Source organism: Phalangium opilio, unplaced genomic scaffold (assembly GCF_054372755.1).
Source record: "Phalangium opilio isolate 3A_F unplaced genomic scaffold, DU_Popi_V2 ptg000810l_1, whole genome shotgun sequence".
Taxonomy (NCBI): domain Eukaryota; kingdom Metazoa; phylum Arthropoda; class Arachnida; order Opiliones; family Phalangiidae; genus Phalangium; species Phalangium opilio.
In genome coordinates this window covers 537,637-548,224 of record NW_028324253.1, presented here as the reverse complement: position 1 = coordinate 548,224, position 10,588 = coordinate 537,637, and the positions used below count along the sequence as shown (strand labels likewise).

General features: G+C 34.3%; 1 long non-coding RNA gene across 1 annotated transcript; it reads left to right on the top strand.

The window, feature by feature from the left end:
• The first annotated feature begins 4,966 nt into the window (after positions 1-4,966).
• On the top strand, positions 4,967-5,568 carry LOC149587848 (uncharacterized). Its single transcript, XR_016380178.1, has 3 exons — positions 4,967-5,099; positions 5,273-5,367; positions 5,479-5,568. It is a non-coding gene; the product is annotated as an uncharacterized LOC149587848 (long non-coding RNA).
• Positions 5,569-10,588: the final 5,020 nt, after the last annotated feature.

Here is a 10,588-nt window from a genome sequence, read left to right as displayed (position 1 = left end):
GATATTGATGGTTTAACAGATTACCTTTTTACAAAAGAACGTAAAAGCAAAGCAACACTTGGGAATTTCTTGTGCAGAAAAACATGTGTTTATGTAACACCCCCCCCTTTATTTACGTTCTGAGTAAGGGCAACAGCCTGCTGGTGTTACCTAGGCCTAGGCCTACCACGTGGACTTTTTAAATTAGCAAAATCTTGAACGGCGTTTCTAAATGGTTTGGTTCAATAAGCCTTTTTCTGTGTAAAAAGGGGTAAATAACCTTCAGTATAGATATAGGCCCTTGCCCATATTTGAGATGAGGTGACCTTCGACCTGACTTATCTAAATATCTTAATTATGGTTTTCACTAAAGGGGTTACTAAATTCCTACCCCTATCTAGGCTTATACTAAAGTGCAGTGTTGTCAGGCCTTCTGTGAGTTAAGTTGCGGTCAAGTACCGAGTGAAACTGAACTGTTAGCCTTTAACTATGCATTCTTTTGACTCACCAATGGCCTGGCAACCCTGGCAAACGGCCTTTAATGGCCATTAATAGAAACTATGTATGGAAATTGGTCATCTCTGAAAATGTTTTTATCCCAGCTTACCCCATTTAAATACCCTTATTTGGTCATTTATTTAATCACTTGTAAATCAATTTTTTCATTATTAATTAAGTGTATGATTGAGTCACAATCCTGGCTTAAGAATGAATTTCTTGCATTTCTACAACCGTTTTCTTTATTTTGAAAACCCTTTATTAAAGAAAATTCCTCTTTACTTCGGAATATTTTTAAAACCAATTTACATTTAATTAAAAACTCGCAACTGTTAATTAAGCCAAGTTTCTTATAAATAAATTATTTTCGTGGTTTATAATATATTTAATGGGAACATTTTGTATGAAATTCACGTTCAAAATGTCCTAAAATTAGCTCTAAACCATTATACATAGTTGTTGAAACGGAAATTTCAGAGGTAAGTGAACACGTGACAGTCCAAAATTTAATGTAAATGGATCCAAACGGCTGACTCTGTGACAGCAAGGAGTAGTATATCGGGCCCACACCACACCACATCCCCTAAGGAGACCTAACTTAGCCTTTGAAAGCGCCTAGCTACTTTCCGAGACAATTGTTATTGGTCAAAGCCAAACTTGGTCTCTGATTCGCCAAAAAATCCGTCTGCTCTAAAAGTTTCTTTTGAGGCGCTGATTCCCCTTACAATCCCGGTTCCCATCATTCTTCCTAGTGTTTTTCTATTTTAAAGGTACAAATTGTTAACATTTTAATCATAATTAAATTGGATTTCGTTCGTAATTAAATTTTACTTAATTTTATGTATATATAAGGGGTTATTATAGAAATCTGCACCGAGTTCTTAACTTAAGCCTTGGTAAGTGAATTTTTATTTATTGACGGCGACGCACGCGGCACAAGTGTTAAAATAGCAAAATTAGGTATAATTTTTAGCAAATATGGCTGCTACAAGACTGTTTATACCCTGGTTGCCATAATGACTGTCGCCACAATACCTTATTAATTTCCAATCTTCTCTTCTTCACGAGAACTAGGTTCTACACGAGGTGACCGTAATTTCAAAAACGGATTTGTTTTGTCGTCTGCTTATATCGTCAAAAATTCTCTTAACACTATTGGAAGAGTGTCGCGCAGTGAGCCAATCATATTTGTCTCACTTAGTAGCTAGGGGAAATGGCTAAGTTAGGTCTCCTTAGGGGATGGGGTGTAGTGTGGGCCCGATATACTACTCCTTGGTGACAGCACAGTTATTCTTCTATTTTTGGATAAAGTAACTAGTGTCCAAAAAGGGACGGTCGAGTTATAAGCCAAATTGGATACAGAGTCATTTATTTATTAATCAATTATTAACCAGAAATGGTCAGAACAGTATCCATATTTTACGCGAGTGGGCAAAAATGTACAGTATCCTCCCAATATTGGACTAATGCAAGCCCAGGTTAGACAATTTGTAACCGAAATAGAACTAATATCAAGCCCATATTGGTGTAATATCTAGCCTACGTTGGACAAATGTCGAACAGTTTTTGACTCATATGAAGACAATATAGAGACTAGATTTTTTACTTCACCGGGTGATGAATGCAATGGAGAGGTTCTGTTCTCGACGCATCCATCTCTCTGTGTGTGTGTCTGTCTGTCAATCTGTTGTTACCGAGGGGCTGATCACTTGCGAAATCGAGTGTACAAACGCCCATGAAATCAGATTTCCAACATCTTGAAATTTTTGAAATCTTGGTTGAATTTTTGAAATCTTGGGTGAAATTTTGAAATCCTGAAATATTTGGAAATCCTGAAGTCTTTGGAAATCGGACTTAAAATCATCGAGAATTTTAGTTGAAATTTTATGAAATCTTGGTTGAAATTTCTGGAAATTTTATGAAATTTTCGTTGAATTTTCTGGAAATTTTATGAAATCTTATTCGAAATTTCTGGAAATTTTATGAAATCTTATTCCTAATTTCTGGAAATTTTATGAAATCCTGGTTGAATTTTCTGGAAATTTTATGAAATCTTATTCGAAATTTCTGGAAATTTTTCTAAATCTGTTGATATCATAAAACTTCAATGCAATTTTGAAGTCTCTGTTGAAATCTTACGAAATATTTGGAAATTGTAAAAATTTCTGAAAATTTTCAAATCTTTAGAAATCATTAGGAATGTTTTGAAATCTGAAGTCAAGTGTACACATTTTTTGTAAGTGGTCAGCCCCTCGGTTGTTTTAACCCAAGGGATTGCGTTCGCAGTTTCCTAATCTGAACAAAAATGTTCTCTATTTTGTAGTAAATGGAATTGTGGAAGACAGTACTGCCACTGTCATCCTCAATCGAACTACACCATTTTATGGTCTTTTAGACACAGTTGCGAAAGAGGCATAGTCTAGGTGTCAAACGTCAATAATAGCTTGGTTCAAATGATAATATGAAAATCGTCTCTTAATACGATACAACTAGAAGTATGAGAAGTAACTCCCGGTAAAAATAATTAATATCAAGTAATTTTAATAAAATATTAAAGAAAAACCTCTCTTAACCAAAACATCTGTAGTCAAAGTTTATTTAGGACGAGTAACGAAGATTGTGTGTCAAGGCATATTAACGCTTTTTGCAGTGTGATATTGTCTTTAACAAAACCCGAAATTAGGGATATTCACACCGGCAACGTCAGTTCGATTACCGCTACCAATAAGCAAAGGCGTGGAAAAGTATAGAAAAAATATCGATAGCTTAACAACAATCCGTAGTGGCGCAGACGTAAAGTATCCGCATCCCACACCGCCAACGTCAGTTCGATTCCTGCTACCTCCGAAAGTCAGCATTTTCTCGTCGAAAATATGATCGAATTTAGTATAGATGTCGCTAGTGCGGTGGAGAATCAAATTCCGGCGAGCTCTGCCGTGTATTTAAATTTACGAAAATGTACGCGACCGCGAAACAGCCAGCCGTCCTGCCATCTAGCCAGCCAGCCTGCTTTCAGGGGTCTCCGTATAAAGCTTTTGCTATGGGCAAAAAGCTTAAAAACGAGATTGAAACAAGCGATAACAAATCTTTTTCGTAAGTTGAACGTTTACCCAATTCCAGCGAAGATGACGATTTTGCCTGTTCTCCATCAACCACGTAGTCGTATTTGATAGGATTGGTTTTTCGATGAAACGAAACAACAACAAATGTTTTCTTGGCGTTAAGTGGCAAGCCTTTACGTTTTCCCCAATCAATTATTTTCTGTAATTCGTCATTCTATTGCTTACTTCACGGTATAACTTATTATCGTCCGCATAGGCCTTTATATTTCTCTCCTGTAGGGTACCCTTTTTTGGACTTAGTAAGTTGTTAATGTAAATAACGGTTAAAACCGGACCGAGTTCAGATCCTTGTGGAACCCCTCTGGTAGAAAAAATGTGAAGTTTGTAACAGCATTATTGATCTTAATTATATTCTTCCTTCTTACTAAGTAGCTTGAAAGCCAGCTTAGCAGGTTGCCGTCCATGCCGTACTTTATTAATTTGATAATAATAATATGATTTTTATCTTTCTAATAATAAGAATGATTTTTATGTTTCTAATAGCAATAATAATAATGATTTTATCTTTCTAATAATAATAATATGATTTTTATCTTTCTACTAATAATAATATGATTTTTATCTTTCTAATAATAATAATAATAATAATAATAATAATAATAATTCAATTCAATACCAGTTTATTGTCTCTGCTATACAACATGCCGTTGGCACTTTCCGTAGTACAACAGAGGTTTTATATTAGTTTTAAATTGTGTCACAATAAAAATACATAAGTAAAGTTTTAAAAGCAATATACTTATGAAATAAAAGATTAAATTTATTAGTTGATAAAATGGGTAAGGCTTTGAACTTTAGCGCTCTGTCTTATTCTTTATATATTTGCTTTTGCGCATTTGAAAGTAAGTAAGTTTCTATGATAAGTATTCGTTACTTTCTATCATTGTCATTAAATTGATTGTTTAGGAATAAAGTTTTAAGCTCGTTCTGAAATCTGGTTTTAGAATTTTGGAAAATATCGATATTATTACTGATTTTATTATAAGTACTTTGAGCCCTATTTAGCGGATTTATTCTATTGTCTTTTGCAATGAAGAATGTGTCTTTTACTCTTGTGTTTTTGGAGTTGACCTTGAAATATATATTTTTTACTAGTTCGGATGTGTCTGTTCTGTAATGTATGATGCTGTGTAGAAAAGATAGGTCGTTATATTTTAACCTGTTAGAGATGGACAATATTTTTTGATCTACTAACACTCTTTCATACTGGTATTTTGGTTTCTTAAGGAAGTATATGTTAAGCAACTCTACGTATTTTCTTTGCAGACGTTCCAATTGAGCTATGCTAGTACTTGAGCATCCTCCCCAGATACTACAGCAGTATTCTATTTTTGGCCTGACTATTGCCTTATAAAGGTTAGAAAAGACGTGCATACTGTTCAGATTTCTCGCTATAGCCAGAACACCGTAAAGCCTTCTCTTGCAATCGGATATTACATGTCCTATTTGTTCCTGGAAGTATAGTTTGCTGTCCATCCAGATTCCAAGATCCTTTGAGAGGTTTGTCCTAGTTATTTCCTTGTTATTTAATCTAAGCTTTGTCTATGAAGGGATTTCCACTCTAAGCCTGTGGCTTGTTTACAGGTGGGTCCCTTTACATCGCATAGAGGGGTGGTGGCTAGCCCCTATTTATTTGATAGTTATAAGAGATATTATTTGTTTTCCTGGTAAAGGAAGTTATGAACGTCTTTGCAGCGTTAAGTGGCATTTCGTTTGATAGACCCCATGCTCTGATTCGCTCTAGCTCTATTTCCAGTTCCTTACAATCGTTTGTAGAATTTATTTCTTTAAATGCCTTGTTGTCGTCAGCAAAAGCCTTTAACTTTACAGTCTTTGTTGTTGAATTATAAAGGTCGTTCATAAATATTAAAAACAACAGCGGGCCTAACGATGATCCTTGTGGAACTCCCCTGACTGTATTATAGCTAATACGGGTGAGTTGACCGTTGACTTTGATGTAATTCCTCCGTTCATTTAGGTAACTCTGGAGTAGTTTTAACACTGATCCTCCCATGCCGTAATTACCTAGCAGTAGTATATAAATAAGAGAACGGGATGGGTATGAATTTGCCATAGAGATAACATGGGGTATGATACCCTATGGGAAAATTAACCTTGGGTATGAAAATTCGACGGTCTCGAATTTTTCCGAAGCGGCTTTTTTGTGCACCTTGGACGGCATGGAGAGTACGTAAGTTTTACGGTAAAATGAGAACAGAGCGGGACGGGTATGGACCATAGAAATAACATTGGGGGTATAAGTTTTGCCGCCTCATAGTACGGTAGAGGCTGACAAAGGTAGTACGGAGGGTCCGTACATAAATCGACGAGGGGGATTGGATTCTTACCGTTTCAGAGTACGGGGGAAGACCGAATTAATTGTATGAAAATTATTTGCCTAATCATCGGTGCTTTCCCTTTTATATTACGGGAGTCTGGTGTCGAGACAGAACGAAGAGTTCTCAAATTTCCCTTCCGAGAGAGAGGAGAACGTTTTCAGTGTACTTAAAGTATAAAAGAGCGTGCATTATAAATTCTCCATAGGAATTGTACATACAACATTGACTATAGGGTATATAAATTTTCTGAACAATGGAAAATGAGGATTGTTTTTAATTTCACCGATCCAAGGGTACGGGAGAGGCCGACTAAATATTACGGTTAGTTATTTAGGTACAGTTTTCAAGGAAGATCTACCGTATATCTATAAGCTATATTTATTATAATATTATTATATAAATTTCACGGTAAAATGAGAACAGAGCGGGACGGGTTAGGACCATAGAAATAACATTGGATGTATAATTTCGCCTCGATTTCTCTGAATCGGCTCTCGTGGACGGCAAGGAGAGGACAAAGTTTCACGGTTAAAAAAAAGAGAGAGAAAGAGGGAGAGTTCTAGTTTCGTTACTATGAGAGAAAAGCTCGAGGTTTGGAATTTCATAAATTGTTTATGCGTGCCTTTCATCCATACGAGACAGTTATCTGCCGCGGTGTGTTTTTAAATTAAGAAATAAAAATTGTAGTATGGGAGAGAAGAAAAAGAAATGTTTTTGGCGTGATGCAAAATTAAGTTTTGACGGTCTTAGTACAAAACGCGTACGGTGGGGTATAAGATTTCGGTAAAGTTGGATATACGTATATTGTCATCGAAGAAACATGAGACATGGATGAGGGATATACCCTATGGAATATTACGATAGGTATGCCCCCTATAAAATGGATATAATTTCGATTCAATTTCTCTGAATCGTCTCTCTTGGTCGGCATGGAGAAGACGTAAGTTTCAAGGTTATAAAAAAGAGAGCTCTAGTTTCGTTACGATGAGAGAACACAAGGTTGGGAATTTCATAAATTGTTTATGCGTGCGTTACACCTATACGTGACAGTTGTCTGCGGTGAAGTGTTTTTGTAATTAAGAGAGGTAAATCAGCTTATTGGAGAGAAGAAAAAGAAATTTTTTGGCGTGATGTAAATTCAAGTTACAGTATGACCGTCTTTGAACAAATTGCGTACGGTGGGGTATAAGAGATCAGCAAAGTTTGTATACGTATATGGTGATAGAACGAACATAGTTCATGGATGAGGGATATACCCTATGTATTGTATCGAGGGGTACATACACCCTTTAGAATATAACCTGGATGGATATATTAAGTTATAATTTTCAAGGAAAATATACAGTATATCTACAAGTTTTATGTTTTTAATAACGTAAAATAATAATGAGGGTTACTACCCGTTTAATTTCATTCTTAATTCGTATCTGGTTTTGTACACATTTTGGAAAGCGACAAAAAATGTACGCGATTACCGTATTAAATTTTTTTGAGGTATTCGTTGCCAATGGGCCCTATAAAATGAAGTTTGGAAGGAATCTCCTGCAAGGTTGAAGTGAACTTTATGAGAGCCAAGAACGAATTTGTCGTTAAAGAACTACGGGAGAAAGTCGTGTTTGCACTTTTTGGTCACCTTTCCCCCACAACAAGCTAAACGTGAAAGACAAGGCTTTAATTTCCTCGATCTCCAGACAGAACAAAGCCATAGAGTTAGCTAGATTGAGAGCATAATTTCGTGTCAATTTCTCTGAATCGGCTCTCTTGCTCGGCAAGGTGAGGACGTAAGTTTCATTTTCTCCCAAGTCTCGAGAGGAAGCGAAAATCGTTTAAGGTTATTCTTATTTTTTTACGGAGTCCATCACCACAAGGTATCCAATAAGGCCTACAACTATTTCGCGGACTTTCTTCAACTATGTCTGGCCTCGATTGTCTAAACGTGTGAGGCTTTTATCCACAATATAAGGTTGAAAGCATTGTCAAATACTAAACTAGATTAAAAGGTGCGGTTGGATGACATTTTCATTAAAAATTGCTCTTAAATAACTAATTTCAATAAGACGTTCTGATTTTTGAACAAACTGTGGTTGAAATAACTAATTTCAATAAGACGTTCTGCTTTTTGAGCAAACTGTGGTTGAAACTGTTGTAAAACTATTAAAATGTGTTTTTAAAGATACCCTATGGGAAAATTAACATTGGGTAAGAAAAAACGACGGTCTCGAATGTTTCCGAAGCGGCTGTTTTGTGCACCTTGGACGGCATGGAGAAGTACGTAAGTTTCACGGTAAAATGAGAAAAGAACGGGACGGGTTAGTAATAACATTGAGTGTATATTTTCGTCTCGATTTCTCTGAATTGGCTCTCTTGGACAGCAAGGAGAGGACATAAATTTCACGGTTAAAAAAAAAGAGAGAGATAGCTCTAGTTTCGTTACGATGAGAGAACTCGAGGTTTTGGAATTTCATAAATGGTTTGTGCGTGCGTTTCACCCATACGAGACATTTGTCTGCGGCGGTGTGTTTTTTTATTAAGGATGGTAAATCGGAGTATAGTAAAGAAGAAAAAGCTTTTTTTTGACTCATAAACTGTTGTAAAATGATTAAAATGTGTTTTTAAAAAGTAAATCTATTAAAATGTGTTGTTAAATAAGTAAAAATTGGATAATTGTTGATAAATTACTATAAAAAATTGTTGAAAATTTCGTTAAATGACAAAATTTGAATAAAAATATCATTGAATGCCTTTAGTATGATAGAAAATAATGTGAAGTGACTGAGAAGCTTTTTGGAGTGTTGTTAAATGAATAAAAGGTGGTTTAAAGTGTCGTTAAATGACTAAAATAAGAATGGAAATGTCGATAAATGACTAAAATAAGAATGCAAATGTCGTTAAATGATTAAAATAAGAATGGAAATGTCGTTAAGTGACTAAAATAAGAATGGAAATGTCGTTAAATGACAAAAATAAGAATGGAAATGTCGTTAGATGACTAAAATAAGAATGCAAATGTCGTTAAATGACTATAATATAGAAGAAAACGATCTTGAATGACTAAAATGTGGCTTGAAGCGTAGTTAAATTACAGAAAAGTAGTTGAAAATGTTGATTAATGACTAAGAAATGGTTTAAAGTGTTGATAAATGACTAAAAAGTGGTTCAAAGCTTCAATAAATGACTATAAAATGAAATAAAATTACATTAATGGACCGAAAAGCTGTCTATAGTGCCGATAAATGACTAAAAAATACTACGAAGAGTTGTGAAATGACTAAAACATGGTTCAAAGTGTTGTTAAGTTAATAAAATGGTGTTGAAAGTGTTGATGAATGTCTAGAAAAGTGGTTGAAAGGGTCGTTAAATAATTAAAATAAGAATGAAAATGTCTTTAAATGACTATAATATAAAAGAGAACGATGTTAAATGAGTGAAAAGCGGTTTAAAGGGTAGTAAAATTACTAAAACGTTCTTGAAAGTGTTGATAAATGACAAAAAATTTGTTGAAAGTGTTGATAAATGACTAAAAAGTTGTTGAAAGTGTTGATAAATGGCTAAAAAGTTGTTGAAAGTGTTGATAAATGACTAAAAAGTTGTTGAAGGTGTTGATAAATGACTAAAAAGTTGTTGAAAGTGTTGATAAATGACTAAAAAGTTGTTGAAAGTGTTGATAAATGACTAAAAAGTTGTTGAAAGTGTTGATAAATGAGTAAAAAGTTGTTGAAAGTGTTGATAAATGACTAAAAAGTTGTTAAAAGTGTTGATAAATGAGTAAAAAGTTGTTGAAAGTGTTGATAAATGACAAAAAAGTTGTTGAAAGTGTTGATAAATGAATAAAAGGTTGTTGAAAGTGTTGATAAATGACTAAAAAGTTGTTGAAAGTGTTGATAAATGAATAAAAAGTTGTTGAAAGAGTTGATAAATGACAAAAAAGTTGTTGAAAGTGTTGATAAATGAATTAAAGGTTGTTGAAAGTGTTGATAAATGACTATAACGTTGTTGAAAGTGTTGATAAATGACTAAAAAGTGGTTCAATCTTCGTTAAATGACTATAATGTGATCGAAAATTATGTTAATGGAACGAAAAGTTGTTCGTTGTGTTGTCAAATAACAAAAAGGTTATAGGAAGTGTCTTTAAATGACGTTTAATGACAATAATAAAAAAGATAACGATGGTAAATGACTGAAAAGCGTTTTAAAGCGTAGTTAAATTACTAAAAAGCAGTTGAAAATGTTGATTAATGACTATAAAGTGGTTCAAAGTGTTGATAAATGACTAAAAAGTGGTTGAAAGCTTCGTTAAATTACTATAATATGATAGAAAATTATGTTAAAGGACCGAAAAGCTGTTTGAAGTGCTTTCAAATGACGAAATATGCTAGGAAGTGTTGTTAAATTACTAAAAACTGGTTCAAAGTCTGGTTAAATTTCTGAAAACTGGTTGAAAGTGTTGCTAAACATATGATTATGATGAGATACGCCAGCATTTACGTGATTGGTTGAATTTATCATATTATAGAGAGACCTTATAAAATACTTCGCAGATCCCAAGATAAGGCTTACACAATTCTTCAAGCTGTCCGCAATACTAAATGGTGATAATCAATTTAATCTGTATTAAAATTAATTCTTTCCCACGTGGTACCATGAACTTAA